Genomic DNA, 22,608 nt, shown 5'->3' on the forward strand with positions numbered 1-22,608 from the left:
CCCCCCCCCCCCCGCACCCCCTCAGCCTAGGGAAAGAAGGACCTGGAGGTTAGGACTGTCAGGGGAGAGCTCCGTGAGTTAACCTTGGGAAGAGGTGGTGCCTCTGTAGTATTTCCACCCCAGTCCCAGGCAGCTTTCAGGGGGGCCCCCCAGACCAGGGCAGTCCTGGGAGAAGCTGCTCTTGGCAAGCTGCACAGTCATTCATTAAGGCCCGTAGAGAGTTTCTCTGATCTGCCCCCTTGGGCTAGAAATGCTCCTACCACCACCTTGGGGCCAAGGGCCAAGTGTTACCCTTTTGGGCTCCCCAGTGTCTGGTCCCCGAATATGGCCAGAGTCGGTCTGTTAGTCAATTACCTGTTCTTGGGTCTCTCTGTAAAAAAAACCTAGTCAATGCTATAGTCAAGTTGGATAATTACACCCAAGGGGAGAAGTGTGTAGTCTTCCCAGAAGTTTCTTTTCTCTACTCTTGCTAGGTCTCATTCCCTTCTCTACTAGTTCCCGTCTCTGTCTCATAAGAATTAAACAGTGGGGAAGCTGTGACAACTAACTGATGTGAATGCTCACCTCCTGACATCATCTAGTGGAAGGAAATAGGCACGGACCTGACACCTAATAAGTCCCGCAGTGAAGGATCTTAATGAGTCTGTTGCTTCTCCCTGACTGAGGTTTTTAAAGCAGTCAGTAGTGTTACAACTTAACAACTCTCTCTGAGGCCTTGGGTGGCGGTTCTGAAATACAAACTACTACAGTGTATTCCATGTTCACCAGCAGTGTCTGACCATAGCAGATGCTGAGTAGATAAGCATTTCCCAGGGTCTGCAAGCAGAGGTAAATGCTCAGGCACACCCAGGTACCTTTTCCTGTCAGAAGGACCCACTCCAGGCACTACAAAGGCCCCCCTTCCAGTTTCTTGACTCTCCCTTACCACCTCCTCCCACCAAGTGGCCATAGTGGGAACTTTCAGTAAGGAGGAACTCACATCCTTTGAAAGCAACAATACTATCTTTGACTGGTCTTGCTGAGTTCTCCCTCTCTTGTGAGCTCAAGTCTAGCCCCCTGAATCTCCTCATTGGCTTCTCTTTCTGCTTAGGGACCTCCACGATCATGTCTGACTCCAAGGTGTCACCCAGACAAGCATCACTCCCCTCTAACTGCCCCTGATATGACGTGGTCATGATCACACTTACCAGGATGTTGAGAGACTCTCTTTGATGCATCCCAGCTTGTCTGGAGCTCCCTTAACTGTAACACTCAGGAATGAACGGGGAATCCTGTTGAGTGAAGAGAGAAACTGCCACTTCTTTCTCAGCCCTTTGCTTCCGTGTGCGTGGCTTAAAATAGCAATTTGTTTGCATCAGTGACGTTGTGTTGTTGGATCAGGTGGAGCATACTGTCAACTAAACCCACAGCACTTGTGCAATATTTAAGCACCATGACCATCCCACAGCCCCTGGTGAGCTGCCGGTTCCTCTGTCCCAGCAGGTCCAGCATCTTCCATTCTCTCAGGATGACAATGTGATATAAGTGCTTCCTCCTCCCTTTGGGAGTTCCACCTCCCTGTCCCAGCTCTCATCACACCCTCCTCTGGTCTAACCCCACCCACCTTTTAAAACTGGGTGAAAGAAGGAAGGCAGCTGCCCTTAGTTGTTTGTAAGCAACAATATGAGTCCTGTTGTATTAAGTCATAGAAACTCTTAAAAAAAACGAGTATGATAGAAAGTGCTCCTGCCAAAATTTGCACAGGTATACAATTCACCTTTATTACTTATTTAAATTATCCCTCTGAGATCCCACTATTAGTACATGACAGAGTAGCTAGCTGAGTTGTTCTTAACTATAATGAAGGCTCTGTTAGAACCAGCCAGGACAGTGGCTTTTTCCGCTGCATCCAAATGCCACACAGCACATAAGCAAGTGAAGATGCCAAACCATTAGGGAGTCTCCCACTCACCTGGCTACCTGGTCCACAAAACTAAAGTTACTCCCTATACCATGACTGAGATGCAAGCACTCACTGGGTCATGCTTCCTGGAACATCCCCGTGGATGCTACAGATTTTAGACCCAGGTATGGCTCTTGTTAACGAGGGTCAGACCAGTCAATAATATGGGGCCAGGACTTTGAACCATCCACTAGGGTCAGAAGGCACATGGGGATATGACCCAGTTGCAGAAACTGAGATTCATTCTATCTGAAGTCAACAAGGTTCACAGACAATGCAGCAGTAAACTGCAGTCCCAGGAGGGGTCAACATCTGTGTAAATACGAGACACAGTGCCACCATCTGGCCTGTGTGACCTTGTCATCATGTTAGAAATGGAGAAACAATCTCTCAGAAGCTATGGAACTCAGTGAACTTCGGGACAGAAAACAGAGCCAAACTTTAATCTGATGTGAAGAACTATGTTGACGTGTTGTTTTTGCACCAGCTACGGAGCCTGTCCTCATGGGTGGTCAGGACACAGAAATGCTGCATCAAGCAGCGCGTGTGATTCCCAAATTCAGGAGAAAACGTCAGCATCCAGGAAGTCTTCTGGCAGCTGACAGGTCCCCAAAACATGACAAAAAGATTAGGAAAAACTGGAAAAAGAGGGTCACTGCTCTTGGGTGGTGGCCTTATCATTCACAGGGGAGGAAGACAATGACTCAGTTTCCAGAATGTAGATTTACCAGGAATTAGGGCCACAAGGACATTAGCTGTCTTAAGTAGGGTGTTACATTGAAGTACAACTTGCCCAGATAGTTAAATGCAGACTATCAAGCACTGGATGGATTTCCTAAAATATTTCCATTTTCAGGTAACAGAATGATAGAATTGTCACCACAGAAAACCTAAAAGGATCAGCTATTAGAAGTAATAAGTGGCTACAACAAGGTTGCCAAGTACAAGATCAATTTCTAAAAATCAATCACTTCCTCTACAGCAGTAAGCAACCAGGAAGTCCAATAGACAGTAAGAAGCCATTCACAATAGCAATTATGTCCAGCATAATATCCAGGTTTTAACCTAACAACTTACAAGAACTTTATAGAGGAGATTCTAATACTCTAAGGATATAAAAGAATTTTTTTTAAATGAAGCTATTTCATGGATAGGATTATTTTACATTACAAACATGTCCTTTTTTGTTTCAATATTTCACTGTTAGGCCAACCAGAATTCCAGCAAGAACTCAAATTTTAAGAAACTTCCAAAAACTTGCAGAATATAGGAGGGAAAAATAAAAATTGAAATAGCATAGTCAATTCTGAAAAGCATAGAGAGGAGACCTGCTGTGCCAGATAAATATGTCATTACTACACAGTGATAAAAATACTCTGGTACAAGGCCAGAGCCAAACAGAACAGTAGACTAGAATAGAGAACCCAGGAGTGGACCCGTGGGACCTCAAAGCAGAGGTGGGAACACAAATCAGTGAGAAAAATATAAATTATTTAGACGATGGCTTTGTAGAAATTGGCTTAATTTTTGAAGAAAAGCTTAAACTGGATCTTCTGTGTCTTCTGTCTACAAGGTAACTCGAGATGAATGAAAGACCTCTTTATGCAAAAAAGGCAGTGGAGTGCATTTCCAGTGTGGGCTAGGAGTTTACTACGGAGAATGGGTTTGCTGCATAAGAATGACAGCAACCGCGCAAAAAATCTGAAAAGTTGGTGAGATTTGACTACATCACAAGTTATCTCTTCAGTGAAGGACACCACAGGAAAAGGAAACAGCTGACAAACTGGGAGGAGAAGTGTGGTCTATGCAAAGGCAGGCAAGGATTAAAATCTAAAATACACAAGGAAATGCAAATCAACACTAAGAAGTCAGAAAATTCTAGATAAAAGTGAGGAAAGCATAGGAATAGACAATACATAGAAGGGAAGTCAGAGGGCCAGCAAACACATGAGGGACCCAGTTGCTGGTCACGAGACAAACATTGTGAGATTGATGGAGCCGATGATTTGCTTGTTTCGTCCACCCCAACTCTCCTTGGGCAGAGGTGGGGGGAGGAGATGAAGGGGACCCTGATTGGAAGTGTTTGTCAGTTTCTATGTGCAAATATTCTCACCACTGTCGATTTGAAGTACTAGTGTGAGGTCACAGACACGGAATTGGGAGGAAACAGGGTAAATCAGCTCTATGATGCCAACACATCACTGCTCTATGCACCTTGCTAGCCAAAAAAAAAAATAGAAAGTTCTAAGTCATGGCAGAAATTTGGGGGTCCTCTTACATGGCAGCTGAGACATGAAACTGGTAAATATACTCCATACAACAATCTGGCAGTATTTAGTGAAAAGATGATCAGCAGTGTCCCTACAGTTATGCCTCAGGGAAGCCCTTACAATGGTATTCTGAGAACCTTCTTGTGGGACTTTCTGGAAGCCATCTCTCGCTAAGTGATATCATCCAATCCATGGCTTTAAATACCATCTCTATTTTCATGATTACCAAAATTTCTATCTCTAGCCCTGTACTTCAAACATATATTCAGCTGCCTACTCAACAGCTAATCTAGGGTACATAATAGACATCTCAAATATCACATGTTCAAAATAGAACCCTTCCCCAGCGGGTAAATGGCAGCCCTATTATTCTGTTTGTTTCTGAGTCATCCTTTCTTCATTTCCTAGGCTTCTCAAACTGGGGTCCCCATCCACATTCTTTAAAAAGGTTTAAGACATCTTTATCAATAAACACATGAATCAATGCCTCTGAATTCCTTACAAACCGAGAGCCACTGGAGATGCACCGCTGCCCCTCGGGCTTGCTTGCTTCAGACTGTTTCCTGTTTCAAGTGGGCACCGCCTGCTCAAGTGGAACAAAAGTGGGAGGCCTTCCCTGCCTTAGAGCCTTGGTTTCACATTTGAATCACCTGGATGTCTTTTACCAAAAAAAAACAACCCTAAAGATCCCCTCAAGTATCCTAACTGAGCTGTCCTGAGAGTCATGCTCTTCTGTAAGTTTCTCCTGTCTTTCATTAACCTAGTTCCCAAGAAGACCCTGACAAATGCATTTTTCAAATCTTGCCCCCATATGGGTCACTGCTTCCCAGGTCCTCCAGCTGGTGTCACTGCCAAACACACGGACCACGACCACAGAGAGGAAAGAAGGGAGTATTTCGTGGCCTCAGGATCCGGTTTGAGCCTGTACCATTGCGCAGGAGTTATAGTTTTCATACAGACCACTCACACTGTGGCCACAAGATACCTCCAGAAGCATCCCACAAAAACAGCATTGCGTCAGTTTCAGGAGGATGTTAGTTCCCACAGCCCACCTGCCCCAACTGAAACTCTAACCAACCTTCTAGATATAGCTATAACTATTTTGTAGAAAATGTAAGGTACAAAGGAACATTACAAATAACACTTTAAGGATGTATCATCCAAATCCAAAATGTGGCAACTTTTATAGAGCAAATAACCCAATTCCTATGACAAAAAGTATAGAGCAAAAACTAGTAGCATTATCCACTACCCACAATATATAGAAATTATTCGGATCTGGATTCAAACAAGGAAATGTAAAAAAAAAAAAAAATGGTGACAGAGCTTGGGGGGAGGGTTTTAATCCAAAGGGGATATTAAATCATATCAAGAAATTTGTATTGATTTTGTTAGGTATTGTTGGACCTGTATTGAACTAAGCTAAAGTCATTTTGTGCTAACCGACTTTTCTGCTTCTATATCCTGCTTACTTCTTGCTGCAATAGGAAATTTCCCAAATAACTTTGCTGTAAGAGGAAGAAAACTTGTACAATTGATTAAATTGATTACCGTCTGCAACAGGACCAGGATTTGGGTCATATGACCAGGTCATATGATCCTAGGGCCCACTGCAAGAATGTTATCTAAGTTTCGTTTCCTTGCCTGCAGTATATAAGAAGTGGTTTCTGCAAATGCTCAGGGCCACACTCTCTAGAGTGTTGGTCCCAGCTGGCTGGTATTCTGAAGCCCAAATTAAATCTTGAATCTCTGTCTCTACGTTGCCTGACTGCTTTCTTCCCGCAGCTCCAACAGTATGTAATGACATTTTAATTATGCTTTTATTAAAAATTCTTACCTGTTAATTCTTATCTGTTTGGGACTCATAGAAGTATTTATGATAAAAAGTTAGATGTCTGAAATTTGCTTTAAAAAGCCCTAAAAGTCAGTGTGTGGTATAAAGTACTGCATACATACAAAATCGAATACTACTCAACCAGAAAAAGAAGCATTATATTTGTGACAAGGATTTACTTTGCATGAAATAAATCAGATGGAGGAAGCTGAATCTTGTATGATTCCACTCATGTACGGACTGTGAAGATACAACATATGAACAAACAAAAGAACACACACTCCTAGGTACAAAGACTAAGGTTTAGTCTGAGGTGGGGGAAATGGGCAAAGAGGTCAAGCAAAGGGTGGCAGATAGTAACAGACATTTGGTGCTGACCACGATGCAGTGCATACAGAAGTCCAATTATAATGCTGTGCTGCTGAAACAGCTAGAATGTCATAAACCATTGTTATCTCACTAAAAATTTACTCAAAGAGCATGGGGGAAGGACAGATAAAAAAAAGAAGAGAAAATATTGATAATGGTTAGAGTTGAATAAGGGGTATATTTCTTAGAGATTTGAAGAGTTTCCCATAATGAAAAGTTTTGAGGTGAAAGCATCCAGGAGAGCAGCCTGAGTTGGAACCCCAGCATCATCTTTCCTTAGTTCTATAACTCTAGCAAGTCACTTGATTTCTCTGAGTCTATTGCCTAGTCTATTTCTGTCACTACTAGGTCCGCAGTGCCTACAACAGTATCAGACAAATTCAGTATGTTCTTGTTGGTTGAACGGGACTGGTTCTTTAAATTCCAGTCTCAGTAAAGGAAAGACTATTACCTCTAAGGGATTTAGAGATCATAGAAACTGCCTTTGCGTCACAGGCCTGCACAGGCTAAATCTGGGGGATTCAGACATCACTAAAAGTATCTACGTTGTCTCTCAGGCAGCTGTTTACAAAGCCAGTACCATTTCATTCTTCACTATAAACCTTCAGCTGCTTTGACAGCATCTTGGTTAGGGATTGAGAGAATGTCAGACACCCTGGAGCTTCTCCGTAGTGGGAAGGAGCAGCTTGCACCTTGTCAACAGTGGATCAAATGACTCATCTAACAAAGAAAGCCACTGACAGAACAATTAGCTGGTAGTGAGTCATGAGAAAGCCTCCTTTGTGACAAAAACAGCATTGATAATAAGATTATTTCTGACATTCCTCACCTAGCCATATTGGAAAGGGCAGGGAAGTGTGGGTCATTAAAAACAAATGTAAATTGCTTTCTTAGGATCACATGGGGTTCAACACCAGGACAATAAGTTGTGGTCTACCTGTTTAAAGCCCATTAAACATATCATGCAGTATTTTTATCATCATCAAGATAATCACACCATAAGGACACTGAGAAAACAACCAAATTGTACATGTGTCCCTCAAACCGTGGAAATGCAATGAGCACCTCCTACCAGATGGGAGGGCTGGAGCCACAGTGGTGTAAGACTCACTCCTTGCTTTCTAATACAGAAAGGAGAGTGCCAGGGCTATAACTGTGGGCAGCCTGAGTTGGAACCCCAGTATCATCTTTCCTTAGTTCTGTAACTCTAGCAAGTCACTTGACTTCTCTGAGTCTTTTGCTCTTGTAAAATTGAGATAATACCTTCCTCCAGGTTGTGTGCTTAGCACAGAGTCTAGCAAAGTGAGTGTAAAAGAAAAAGCAGGATGATCACAAAACCTAAGTCTGAGAAAAGAACACCAACTACCTGGCAATGAGTTCATGACTCAGGATTTCCCAAGAGAAAGAGCACATTGCAGGCTGGGAGAAAGGCTCCCAGGAAGAGATGTCTGAACTAAGTGGGGAGGAGAATGAGTGACAGAAGTGAGGGACTGGCAGTTGCTAAGTGCTTAGAGTGTACTTAGTGGGGTTCTTCCAAGCACTTACATGAATTATTACTCCTGGAGGAGAAATATCCTTGTGTTTCACTTCCTAATTAGAGATATGAAGGCAAAGAGCAGCTAAAAAGTATCTAAGATCACAGAATAAGTAGCAGAACCAAGATCTGAACCCAGATGATCAAGTTCAAGATAATAAATTCAACCATGCCACTTTCCAAGAGAAAGACTTAGAGGCAGAGAAGCTAAGAGTGTGTTTGGAGGATCATAAAGAATCTGGGTGGAGCAGAACCTATGGTAAAACACTGGGTGGAGAGACTGGAAGGGGGAGTTGGGGTTAGCCTAGGAATGGCCTCACTCTAGAAGGCAGAGCGACTATCATGGGGAACAAGAAGTCACCATGATTTTCTAAAGCTACAGAATCTGCCAGCATTATTTGAAATGTAGACTCCTACCTAATCTTTGTGATCATGCCTTTTATATTCCTAATAAATAAAAGGCCTGGACATGTCTTAAATTCAAGTATTTTGAAATAAAATTTTTAGCAACTAAAAGTGAAATTGTCTTGACAGCCTTAGCCTTTTTAAATTTAGCTTAAATAGATTTTTTTTATAAAATAGAAAACGATTTTTACAAATGATTTCTTCAGACAGTTTAATTTTTATATTTAACATGTACTCAAGAGTGACACCTGCATTCAAATGAAGTTAGACAAGATATTCAAAGATCTTTGAGGGCAAGGAAAGCTATTGTTTCTGCCTTTCCCTTTACACACCATTAACAGTTTGCAGCAGAAAAATAAATGCCTACATATCATTTAAACACTTGATAATTGAATAGCATTATAATAATAAAATAGCCTTTTATATATGTGCTTATCGGACAAGAGTGCAGTGTGAGCAAAAAATAAAAAAAAAAAAATACAGTAGATACTGGGCTTCCTTGGGTGCTGTCCACCCACAGAGGTGCTGATGTTCTTCCTGCCCACCCTCAGCACTCACTCCCCTCTTCTTGACATCATGTCGCTGTTTCTCCTGTCTCACCCATGCCTGAAATCTGACTCCAGTGCAGAGTCTCTCAATGTTCTGGTGGCAAGTGAGACATCACACACCTACTAAGGAGCTGCATTTTCATCAACTTGGCAACTTCCTTGCTTGTAACAAGATCCTAGCAACTTTGTGAGCATTGGACAGTGACATCATGGACAACTGTGCATCTCAGTTACAAAGGCTGCTGGCCCTTCTCAAGTCCCAGCTGCACCTAAGATTGGCCACCCACCAAGCACACTAATCTATGCTCCTGCAATCCAAAGAGATCCTAGAGAAAAGGTGTGGATTGTAAGGAGTGTTCCTGATCTTCATTTGTCAAGCACTTATTAAGTAATTCTAAGTATCAGTAAATACCATCTAGTTTGAAACCAGAACAGCATCAGGAAAATCAGAACAAGTTAGTGTCCCCCCCGCACCCTCCAGCCTAGACAGTTCAGGATTCAACTTTAATTAGTTTTAAGACAGTGAATAAAACAACTTCTCAAAAACTCCGTTTCCTAACTTCTAAAATGGGAGCAAGTACTAGTGATACTTGCTTTATCACACATTTCTTTTGAGAATTCAATGCGTTATTATATAAAAAGCACACAGCACAGAACCTGACACAGAATAATTACCCAATGATGTTAATTTTAATGATGTGTGTATGGTTGGTAGGTAGAAGATAGCCTATAACAAAAGATCATATTAGGTGTTTGAGGGACTAAAAAAGGAGGCAAAAGAATTATATCATTAATAAAAGGTTCAATCAAGGTAAGTGCTCGATTCAATTTGAATTTCATATAAACAGGTAACTTTTGCATAAGTACATATCATATTTTTAAAATTATTTACTATTTACCTGAGATACAAATTTAACTTGGCAATGACTTTTTAATATGCAACACCAATAATACACGATCCATGAAAGAAAAAGTGGACAAGTTGAGCTCTATTAGAATTGCAGCACAATTTACAATAGGTAAGCTATGGAAGCAACCCAGATGCCCAAAAATAGTTGACTGGATCAAGAAGATGTGCTATATTTACACAGTGGAATATTATTCAGCAATCAAAAATGATAAACTCCTGCCCTTCAGAACAACATGTATGGAGCAACATGGAAGGGATTATGCTCAGCGAAATAAGCCAGAAAGAAACAGAAAAATATCAAATGGTCTCACTTATAGGAGGGATGTAGAAAAAACTAAAAAGGAATCAGGAAAAAAAGTAACTATAATAAAGTAAAAAACTCAAAACCATCTGTCCACTGTAGATCAGAGACATTCTGTAGGGAAGAATGATGGAGAAAGACAGATGTGGGAAGAACACAAGGGACTATGGTGATGGTGCAGAGGTGAATGGGTTGTGGGAATTTCATGGGGAAACCACACATTGTACAAAAATGAAGGATGATATCATGAATATATATTTTTTTAATTTTAAATTAAAAAATTAAAACCTTCTGCTCTGCAAAAGATACTGTAAAGGAAATAAAAAGACAGACTTAAATTAAAAAGTCTTTGCAAAATGCACATCTAATGGAGGACTTGTCCCCAAATTATACCCAAATATCCTAAAACAAAACAATAAAAATGTAACACAAACAGAAAAATGTTTGTAAAAGATCTGAATCACCAAAAAAGACATACAGGTGACAAAGAAACCTGTGTGAAAAGATGCTCAACATTATATGTTATTAGGGGTTGCAAATTAAAACAACTGTGTACCACTGTTGGGTAAGTAGAGGTAGATTTGAAGGCAAAGTCTAAGCAGAATGGAGCAGATACTACTACAACCCTATTTAAAGAGCTGAAATTCTACATAGTGATGATATTAAACTTTGGCACAAATATGGAGCAACAGGAAATCTCATTCATTGCTTGCAGGAATGTAAAATGGTAGGCCATTTTGGAACAGTTGGCAGCTTCTTAAAAACTAAGTATAGCCTTACACATGATGCAGCAACCACACTCATAGATACTTAGCCAAGTGACTTTAACACTTATGTGCATACCTAAAAATGCACAATAATGTTTATAACAGCTTTATTCATAAGGATGCTAAGAGTAGAAAATTTAGGATGGAGGCGTCACAAGACCAAAACTGGAGGTGGAGGTAGAAATGATTAACATAGTTGTTTAAATCTTTTAAAAAAAAAAAAAAAGCCAACTACCAACTACATAAAAGAAAAACCCACTTGGTGCAGATTCACCACTGCAGAAGTATCTAGAGACACAGCACAGAGGTGGGGATGTGGAGATGTGGGCCATTATAAAATCGCCAGGGGCCTCCCTGGTGGCACAAGGGGTTAAATCTCAGTGCTCTCAAGTTATCGCCTGCCTTTGCAACATGAGTTTGATCCCCGGCTGGGCAGCTGACCCACAAGGCACAGACAATTTCTCCTGTCTCACCCGCTGCTCCCCTCCGCAGTGTATTTCTGTGGATTCACCTGTTCTACTCCCCACTCTGTCTCTGGTGAGTCCTCCTCTGACCCCAGAACTCTGGCCTACACACCAGTTCTTGAATGCATAAATAAGTGAATCTTTAAGACAAGACAGAAAGTCAGCGGTCCTAAAAGTGATTAATTTAATAATAGATAACAACTCCACATGGAATGAACCCACCTCTGACAGAAGAGCACTGTAGCAGGACCAGCTCTGCACTAGTGAGAGGCCATTCTTTCTGCCCACTGTGTCTAGGCATCTTCTTGTCTCTTTCTTCTAATAAACCTAACCTTTTGGGCAGAACCAAACCTCTTTCCTCCTTGGTAAACTTGCCGCAGGCCATTAAAAGGAGAATTCTGGTGAAGCTTCTCTCAGAGAGAGCCCAAGTACCCTGCTTCCTGAACCCTACCTCTCATCAGACCGCCACAGAAGCAACCAGAATGTTTAACAAATAAAGAAATAAATAATGGTGCTCGGAACAATCAAGTAGTAATCAAAAAAGTCATGAGTCATCAAGCCACAAAAACACCTGGTGGAACCTTAAATCTGTGTTGCTCAGTTTGTATATCATCTGTAAAAAGAAAAAAATCTCAATGACAAAGTAGATTAGAGAATCAAAGTGAGAATTTGAGACTGTGATGCAGTCCTCAGTTTTGAGTCTGTGAGAACTGTTCAAAAAAATGCAGGTTTGAATTTTTGTTTATATAGCTAATGCCAATTTTTACTGGTCATTAAAAAATGTTATTTCTGGGGGTGCAGACTGGTTTGACCTGCAGACATCAGACCTGGCCTATTTCAGCCGTCAGGTCTCACAGATGGCTTTGCTTTGTTGTCAGCTAAGGCGGGAGCAGACTCGGTCCCAGGACATTTTTCAATGGGCTCACAAGTTAAAGAGGGCAATCTGAGAAAGCTACTGTATCCCATTATGGGGGTGTTAGTGGGGAAGGATGTCCTGGAAGAATGCTACAGATACAGGCTTGGGGCATATTGGGGTTACCCTATAACAGGGGTGCAATAGAAATCCTCTAAACCCGTCTGTGGATCTATCTCAAGCTAGATAAATCATCAAAATAGCAACAGAAATAGTAAAGAAAAAATAATCAATTTAGCAACAGAGATTGGGGCAGTTACAAGACTGTCATGTCTACAGGAGAGGAGCCAGCAACATCTATCCTGCGTTTTGGACAGGGGTGTTAAGGCAGAAAGGGGAAGACTTCATCGGACAGACAAGGAGACCTCATCCTTCTCTGTGTGAAGATGAGATTCTTAGAATGGGTTTGCTGGCACAGGTCTAGAGTAGACCACCAACTAAATATTCTTCTGGGTCACGAGAGGGTGAGCGGTACTGTGGCAACGAGGGAAAGGACAGAGACACAGCACATGGTGTCTTCCTCGGTTAGGGAGGGACAAGAAGTGAAGCTTCTGCTAGACTTCAGGACCCTCGTTGCTCTCCCGACAAGCAGTTAAGTACTGGTAGTAGTCCTCCCGCGGATGACCGGGCTTTATTGATCCGGTTTCCACACCAAGGCGGCCAGAGTCCAATTCTGGGCCCACTGAGAAAAGCCCATCTACCGCTTTTGAGAGGACTGGCCCATAATTCCAACCATATGACCTTCAGGGTGAGGCAGACCTGCAGAGACAGCCAGGGCCGAGAGGGCATGAACGGGAGCACCGTGATACTCTGACATGATTCTGGGTGATACTAAGGTGGTGAGTACAAGACATTACGCCTGTCAAAACTCAGCACGTACAACACAAAGAGTGAACACGAACCCACAGGATGGACTTCAGGTACCAAAAATGTATCAAGATGTTTTCGTTGATGGTAAAAAGAAAAAAGGAGTCGGTGAAGCATTTTCAATATTCCACTCAGACTTCTGGGGCTGAACTGATTCTGTGGTAACGTTCTGTAGGAAAGGGTGCATCTTTGTGAAGTACATCTCAATTGCCTCACGACTTTGCCAGCCACTGAACCCCGGGTTAATTTGCCTAAAATGAAAACCTGTTTTTCCTGGGTGCTTACGAAGGTCTTTGTGGCAATGAGGTTTCTTCAGAACTGCTTACACAGGAGACTTATTTTATAATGAAACTTACCCAAATCATGTGACAATCTTCTCTGTATGGCCCAGGAAAGGCTTCAGGGTTTCACGGGTTGGTCTTCCACAGCAAAAGCCCAAATTGTTTAGAGAAGAGGTTGGGAGTGTGTGGAAATAGGTGTTATCATAATGGGCTCCCTGGGGCCGAAGGCAGTTTCCAGCTTCAGAGAGGGAGGTGTTGGCAGGCTCTGACTTTCCTCCCCTGGGAGCCCTGGGGGCACACCCTGCAGCTTCCCCAGGGGCAGCACATGCATAATAATGACAAGGTGCTACGGAAACCAGATTTAAAGGGCCAGATGTCCTTAGGTACTAGGACCCTTGACCTAGGACAGGCTGCCAGCAGTGGTGGCAGGGGATGAAGAATCGCTGATGGGGACTGGCCCTTAATTCAGGCGGGAAAGAAGAAACCCAGGAAACTGGAGAGTGTTCTCAAGTCACTGCAGAGCTCTTAAGATCTTGGCTCCCCCAGAATTCCAGGCTGGAACTCCCTCCACATCTGCCTTCCTGAGCGCTGTCCAACTTCTTCAGGTGGGCTAAGAAAAGACAATTTCCAGAACTGGGTGTTTGACAGATCAGACATTAAGCTCCCTTGCACACTGAGCCACCCAGATCGTGGATACTGACATGGGAGCTGACTTGGTGCTGGGAGTGGGCTCCAGAGGTGTCAGCTTTGGAGAGCAAACAATTCCCACCTCCGCCCAATCACCCATCCCCTAGTGCTTGTCCGATAGAGTTGCTCTGACTCAGGAGAGCTATTTGGCTCCTGTGTATTTTGGAGCAAGGCCAAAGAAGTTGCCCGCTCTGCATCAGGTTTCTCTTCTGCACACACAGAGGAAAACACCTCATGCTCCAAGAATGATGCACATCAGCATCGAGACACGGAGCGTCCACGGTTGATGGCAAGTCTTTGAAAAGTTTGGCTTTTCATTTTAGTGGAAGCATGTACCAAGCTGACCTTCCCCTAGAGTCAAATCATAAAAGTCTCACAGAACACACAGTGCATGGCTCTAGCACTTACCAAATCGCAAGTCCTTTTGACCCACAAAGACACTGGACTGCTCAAAACTTAAAAAAAAAAAAAAATAGCCCAACTACAGTTATCAAGATCATACTGTTTAAAATAAAAAACATTTGCGTTAATGGCAAGAGGGGTGTTGAAGAAGTTGAGGCGGTTTCACCCTTGCAGGCAGATGAAGGTGAAGCCTCCTGGCATGGGGCTTTGTCACATAGGAAACCACAGGGAAGGAACTAGACAGATGAGAGCTGCTGTTGAAATGGCCCTGCTGGCTGTAGCCTGGCAGGAGCTGTCTGTGTCAAAGCATTTCTTCAGACATTTCACACTGCTCCCTCCCCTCTTTGATTCTGAGTGTGAATTCCCTGCCACTGTCTACCTGATAGAAATCCTTCCCAGAGACTCGCTCTATAAAGAAGGGTCAACCCATTCATAGTCAGAAATGTCTAATAATGATCCTTTTTTAACAACTGTAGCAATAATTGCTCTCTTTGCAGCAATTATTATAATATCCCCATGCATGAAAGACACAGGAGGGCCCTCCCAGTGGTGCAGCAGGTTAAAGCACAGCACTAAGAAGCTAAAGCCACTTCAGCATGAGTTCAATCCCGCCCCGGAGGTGACCACATGGTGCTGCAGACCTCTCCTGACCCGCCTGCAGCTCCCCTCAGCAATCTGGGGAGTCACTCTGCCTGTTCTGCCCCCCACTCTATCTCTGGTGAATCCTCTCACCCCCCTCCTGCACTTCTGGCCTATACCCCAGTTTTGTATACATAAATAATCTCAAAAAAGAAAGAAAGAAAGATGCAGTAACTTGGACTACAGCAAGCATGTCACTTCAGTAAATGGTCATCCCTCTTACAGAAGGCTCCTAAGTCCACTGTGCAAAGGAAACAACCGTCCAGGTCCTAGAGACCACAGTGTGACCCACTTCCCCACGTCCACACAGGCTGCACATAACATTCCCAAAATGGCCCCCAAACGTCAGCCAAAGAGCTGCCAGGATCTTGGCAGGACCTGCCTGTAGACTAAGGAGGCAATCAGAGAAGAGTTTGAGGAAAAGTCACTGTTTTCAAGGGAGCAGGCAAGGTGGCAATAGAGCCACCAGCAAAAGGCAGCACTCATCGGCCTGAAGGCAGGAGGAGGCAGCCGCCCAGGAGGCCCAGGAGGGTAGGTGAGTGGGGACCCGCAGAAAGGATGCTGCTGCCTCTGCCTGCTCGCTCTTCTCCCTCCTCCCAGCTCCTGCCGGTGCTTCTGGAGGGCAGGAGCCAGGTCTACTCGGGGCACTGAGAAGGATGGAGAAGAGGCAGACAGGATGTATCTAGCACAACCGACAATTTCCCTTTCCCGGGCCCTTTGGCCATAGGGTTGTAACCGTTCTGAGCCCCCTCAGAACTAAAAAAAAAATGTACTTTTTCCACCTCAGAAAACTTAGCTCTGTTTTCTGTTATAAAGAGAACATTTTGAACAGAAATTTTAAGGGGTTTCCTCATGATTCCTGAGGATAGGCTATTGTGAGTCTTCTTCCAGCCGCAGCCACAGGTCAGGAACGTCTCGCAAGGCGGCTGTAAGGACCCAGCCCGGTCCTGAGTGCCTGGCTGCCTGCAATTACTGGAGCCAGCACAAATTTCACAGTCACCGACTCAAGTGTGCAGAAATGTAATTTTCTCTATTCTCCTATAATTGAGTGTAATTTTTGCCTTGAGCCTCCTTCAGCCTCAAAGCAGAGGAAATTTAATCTAGTCACTCTCAGATAAACTCATCCAAATTCAGTCATTTCTTAGTCAATTCAAGTTAATAATTCAGTCACAATTAGGCTTAACATTCTCGCCCTCCACCGCCCTCCTCACTCTTGCAACTGACTCGCAGCTCTCTGCCGAGCCCCTCCCAGTCTTAATTTGTCCTGTCTGACTGCAGTCACACAGGGTGCAGGTGCCCTATTGAGAAACGGGGAGGTGGCATGGGGCTCCCCATTTGTTGCCACATTTGTGAGGGCAGCTCCATCCTCGCCGACCCCCAGACCGCATCCTGAGCTGAGCCCCAGGTGCTGTTTCTCTGTTAAACGTTGTCCCCCATGGAGGCCTTCAGAACTGTGGGCACCCTCTACTTCGCCCTGACCTGTGGGAGGCCGGGCAGGCAAGATTCCCATCCTTCTGCACCCCGCTGTGCCATAGCACCTTCCTGTCCTGCCACATTTAGATAACACGAGCTCTTCTCAAGCCTTGGGCTCTCTCTGTCCACTGCCTCAGACTCGGGTTCAGGAAGGGGGCACAAGAACCTCTGCCCCCAGAACCCTCTGGTGAGGAGATGAGATCAGAAGCGGGGCCCCGGGAGCCCCACACTCACACAGATGCCTGTAGCTTCTCTGCAAACTCTTTCCCATGCCTCCAATCCACTGGCAGTTTTCTGTTTTGGATCAGAGTGGAACCTCTGAACGTAGACGTCAGCGATTCATTGACTTCCCCAACACAGCTGTGAGGAAAGGGACTCACAGTCCCCTTGAAGGGGACCTACGAGCTTCCACACTTGAGAGGACCTCGAGATGTCTGATGATGGCTCCGGGAGAAAAGCACATCCACTGACATCCATCTCATCTGGACATATTGTCCAGCTCTTTCCATGTGCTATTTTACCTAGCGAGGTGCAACTAACATTAGACGGATATTACTTAGTGTCTGAAATTGGCTCAAAAGAAAAGTCGAAAGCAGAGTGTCCTGAAAATATTTCTGGGGGCCTCCCTGGTGGTGCAGGGGTTAAGTCCTAGTGCTATCACGCTGTTACCTCTGTGGCCAGACTCCTTTCTAGCCAGAGAGCTGAGCCACATGGCCGACCCACATGGCAAACGCATGTATCACTGTCTTCACCCCTAAAACCAGGCGTTGCAGGTTGCAGGGCAGGGCTCTTGGGTGCCCTGAGTCTGGCTATAGAGAAGGGCCCGCAGGGGGCGCACATGCAGAAGGGCCCCCATTTGAAGTGATGATTCAGGAGGAATTCAAGTGACCTGAGTAATTTTAGTTTTTCTTCAGGGGTGCTAAAAATACCTTAGAAAAATAATACAGAAAAAAGAAAAACCCCTCTCTGGACCCGCCCGCTGCTCCCCTCAGCAGTGTATTTCAGTAGATCCACTTATTCTGCTCCCCACTCTGGCTCTGGTGAATTCTCTCGCACCTCTCACAAACACCCTCACCTCTGGCCTGCACCCCAGTCCTTATATGCATAAATAAATACAGATAAATCTTCTTAAAAGTTTTTTAAAAAAATATTTCTGGAAAAGAGTTATATATTGCAATATGTGTTTATTGCCACCCCACTACCCCAAATCCCCATCTCCCCATTCCTGACTGCTGATTTAGATGAGTAAATCACTGAGGACAGAGATCAAATTTGTTTCATACTTAATAGTCACATGTTTGTCCTCATACACTTCAAAGCTCATCTCTCACCAAAGTGCTCACTTACACACCTTCTCACAATCCCATTAGTTCAGCATTTTGTGGCCCAAAAGAACTTAGTATCATATGTCAGCCAAGGCACTTCTGTCTTGAGAATCCTTTATCAGATTTAAACCAACCTCAGAAATCCCTGAGAGGCTATAACTCATAGTTATCCATCTAAAATGTGTCCACACTTCCCTTTTTTCAGAGACGATGCTCAACCTAATTTAAGCCATGTCTTCCTATTTCACAGAAACTCAACTTTTAAGAATAATAACTTCCTGAATATAAATTTATCCAGGTGTTCCATAGAGTATAAATTTAGCCTCTCTAGACATGGCAGCAACTGCAGAAATAATAGAGATGACTGATAGCATTGATTATGTGAAATGAACATTTGTATACTCCAAAAACTATCAAAATGAAAAGACAAAAGAAAAACTTAGAGTATTGAAAGCATGACAACATATATGATTAGTTCAAAAGTTAATGTCCTGAAATGAATAAATCAAAGATAAACACTCCAAGTTTTAAAATGAACCTAGGATCTATAAATAATCCCTGAAAGAAGATATGCAAGTGACCCAGAAAGTATATCATGTTTAAAATATACAAATGCCCTAGTAAGCACATAAGCACAAATTAAAATAAGATGCCATTCTTCCTTTTTAAAATCAACAGATTGTATATTATCCAGTGCTGACAAATTTGTGATGAAGTAGTTACATTTTCATACTGTTACTGGGAATATAAACTGGTATAATCTTTCTGAACAGTAATTTCACATTTGTACCAAAAGCCTTAAGAATGTTTCTACTTTGGGGGTGGAGGGTAGAGCAAAATTCCCCGCTCCCTGAATAAGACTACTCATAGTGTTTCCAAAGATTACAGTAGTGTAAGGGGTTGGGTGCCTTCACGCTGGAGGAACCTCCCCAAACTACATTAACCAAGGATCAAGGTCAAAACCACTAGTCATAAGTCATGTTGATAGTATGTACTCTTGATGGCATGTAGTAGAAATGGCTTATTATTCTGTTATCTTCATTTCTAACCCCAATTTAATGATCAGAAACATATCAGACAAAAATCCCAGTTGACGGGACTCCTACAAGATGACCAATACTTCTCAAAACTGTCAAGGTCATCCAAAACAAGGTAAATCTGAGAAACTGTCATATCTAAAAGGAACCTAAGTGGACAAGGTTACTAAAGGTAATGAGTTCTGCATGGCATCCTGAAACAGAAAAGCAACTTTAGGTTAAAAACTAAAGCCATTAGTGGCCCTCCCTGGTGGCGCAGCGGGTTAAAGCACAGCACTAAGAAGCTTAAGCCATTTCGCAGGAGTTCGATTCCTGCCTGCCCCGGAGAAGACCACATGGCGTGGCAGACCTCTCCTGACCCGCCCACTGCTCCCCTCAGCAGTGTACTTCGTCGATCTGCCTGTTCTGCTCCCCACTCTGTCCCTGGTGAATCCTCTCACCCTCCGCATCTCTGGCCTGTACCCCAGTTCTGTATGAATAATGGAAAAAAAGAATAATAAAACTAAAGCCATTAAAACTAAAGCAATCTGAATAAAGTATGAACTTTAGTTAATAATTGTGTATCAGTATTGGTTCATTCATTACTACAAATGTACCACCCTGATAATTTAAGCTGTTCATAACAAGAGAAAATATGTATAAGGTAGTATATGGGAACACTGTTCAATTTTCTGTAAACTTAAAAGTATGCCAGAAAAGCAAGATGATTATTTTTTGAAAGTTTATATTCTTTGGCTAAGCAATTGCACCTTCCAAAAATTTATCCTGCAGAAATAATCACAAATGTAAGGGACAGCATTTCGGAATTAGTTAAAATAGAAATAACCTAAATGCTCGATAGTGGTGACCATTCCTCTATGAATGGACTATTCTAGAACCATTTTGTGCATGAGTAGAGAGAGGGAGAGAATTCTGAGTGACCTTTGTTAGTTCCTTACTCCAAGTACAGGCATCGTGGGGCTTAAGCCTTTGACATCAGAATTTTGAGGAAACACACACATTCAATCCATAAGGACATCTAACTTAATTGTATTCATTAAGTCTTCCATATCAGATTTTCTCAGAACTCCCTAAATTGATTTACTTATGTGCAATAATCCAGTCTTCCATTCAGTGTAAGCATAAGCTCTGAATTATCTAAAAAGATAAAAGTATAATCTCTCTGTGAACAAACAGAAACAAAATTTGAATGTCTCCTGTTCACCCATGTCTGGACCAGGGAGTGTTGCCAAGGATATTCCTGCAGACCAGGTTTGCCTGGTCCTTGCTTCCTAAGAATATTGTCTTAGCCCTTAAGGTTCAGGACAACTATCTGAAGAAGCTCACAGAACTGGAGAAATAAGACATTTTTCAATTTGTTTGAATGAACTTCAGTCTTGGTTCAACCATCTTTTGCTAATCAATTAATTCAGGACTAGCCCTCAGGAAAATCAATGTTTACTGCACAATTATGTTTTGGATGCCATAGTGATAGGATAGAGCCAGAGCTCTGGTCCTTTTAGTGACTTTTGGAAAGTGGAGCCTGATTTTTCTCTGCTCCCAAACTCCTGGACTACAGAAACATAACATTTCATAATGAAGTAATGGTGGCTGTTTTGAGCTGCTAAATTTGGGGGTACTTTGTACACAATAATAGACTACTAATATAGGGCCTTTTTCTAATACCAGGTAAGTTATAGCTGAGACTCTTAAAGGCACAGAATAAATCATAAAATAGTACAGCTTAGTTTGGGGTGAGAGAACCCAACTTTAAATGTATAAGGCAAAGGTTTTTAGCTCTTTATATACCCATGTAACCACAGCCCATGTTGATATGAAACATTTCCATTACTCTAAGAAACTCATCATGCTCAGATCCTATTACTCACTCTTCCCAGAGGTAGCCACTTTTGAGTTTCCATAACTATAGATTGGTTTGGCATGTTCTTGAACTTCTTCATGGAAAGGAGTCTTTGAGTGTACGCCACTCTGACTGACTTCTTTCACTTGGCTACGTGTCTCAGTACTGCAGTTTGTTCCTGATTTTGCTAGGTAGTATTCCACTGGACAATTATGCCAAGTTTATGTATCTCCTTGTTGATAGACATTTGAATCATTCACCATTTGAGGCTGTGATTCATGAGTCTTGGGTCAATTCATAGGCATGGAGTGAATGGATGGTAACGGCTGTAGTTTAACTATCAAGCAATTTTGCAAGGTAGCTTGATCACTTTACATTCCTGCTAAAAGTAGTTCTTCCCTTTCATTTGAAACAACCACCATTTGAATCAGAAAAAAAAAATCCATTCCTAATGAAATCTGAGCGCAATGAATAAAGAGTTTCCTAAATGATCTGGCATATTGACAAGACCAGTCTAGGCTGACAGCAAATCCTCCAGCAATACTTTCTTGCTGATCACAGTCACCTACAAGAACAGTTTTCACAAAGACAGTGGAGCAGGGCTGAAATCCTGTGGCGAGAGGATGTCCCATAAAGGGCCCTTTATGAGCTGTGCACTCTTTTCAGGTGGAGAGAATCTTCCCACTCTGGGCATGTGCTCAGTCCCCAGCCCAGCCCAGCCCAGTCCAGCCCAGTCCAGCCAGCTGACAAAGGAGACAACACCCCGTGCCTAGCGCACTGCCCCCGGGCCCTGAGTCAGCTCAGCATTTCCCAAGATTCCTGCTTCAAATAAACAGATCGGAGAACTTTATTAATTATGCACTCCGGGGCATAGGGTTGTGATGGGCACCAGCTTGACCGCCCGTCCCCTGCTGGCACAGAACCAGAAGGGGCAGTGGCTTCTTGTCCTTCCCGCTTCAGGGGGCCACATGCTGGTACCCGAAGCTGCATTTCTCGTGTTTGGACCAGGCTCACAGAGAACATGAAAAGTATAAAACCAGGTATCAACTCCATCTCAGCAATTTTAGGAGACGCTTGATGCCATATTTTTCTCTGGGGAAAATTAAAAATTGGCGATACAACTGATCTCCAAAAATGCAAAACAATGCAATAAAAGCCCCTTCTCTTTCTGCAGTTGGTGGAAATCATGTGTTTAAGAGCAGAAAAGTGACAGAAAAAAATCCAAGACAGCAGGACATCAAGCAGGGCTCTTGTATAGGATGTCAAGATCCCAGCTCCAGGACCACCAAGCCCACACACAGCAAGTATTTTCAGACAATACAGGAAAGCGTTGAGGCTTGGTCCTTAATACGCTCATGAATTTCCTTAGGACTTTTTATTATCGTGAGTGGCCTAGATGCCGCCTTGCTGCTTGTCAGACACAGAGCCAAGCACTCAGCAAGTGAAAATGTGTCAGTTGATTTCATTACCACAACAGCTCCAAAAGGATGATCCCCATCTCAAAGACGAGGTGCCTCCGGAAGTCAGCCACCTGCAGGAGCTTCCCCAGCTCAAAGGAGAAGCAGAATCTGGATTTACACCCAAGTACCCCATTCCCAGTCCTCACTCTCACCCAAGGGTGCAAACAACAGGTTCAGATTGAGTAGAAGCTGGGTTGGAAGAGCGAGTTCTTTTTGCCTTTGAGTTCTACTTCTGATGACTCAATAGCTCTCAACTGCCAGTTTTAGTTCACTTTCCTGTGGGGAAGATGAAAACCTCTTCCCCGAGAACACAGGGTCCCTGAGCTCTGTGGCCCGGGGA

The 22,608-nt window shown here is 43.2% G+C and overlaps 1 protein-coding gene across 2 annotated transcripts in view; it reads right to left on the reverse strand.

The window, feature by feature from the left end:
• CLIP4 (CAP-GLY domain containing linker protein family, member 4) overlaps positions 1–22,608 on the reverse strand; it is a 77,142-nt gene that overhangs the window by 53,044 nt on the left and 1,490 nt on the right. The window contains exon 1 of one of the 2 annotated variants that reach the window (XM_004686037.2): positions 1,188–1,331. The exons of the other annotated variant lie outside the window; for it this stretch is intronic. The gene's annotated coding sequence lies outside the window, so the exon portion shown is untranslated. Of the gene's footprint in view, positions 1–1,187; positions 1,332–22,608 lie in introns of those variants that run through there. 2 annotated transcript variants of the gene reach the window in all.

This window comes from Condylura cristata, unplaced genomic scaffold (assembly GCF_000260355.1).
Source record: "Condylura cristata isolate star-nosed mole 26May11 unplaced genomic scaffold, ConCri1.0 scaffold00020, whole genome shotgun sequence".
NCBI lineage: Eukaryota > Metazoa > Chordata > Mammalia > Eulipotyphla > Talpidae > Condylura > Condylura cristata.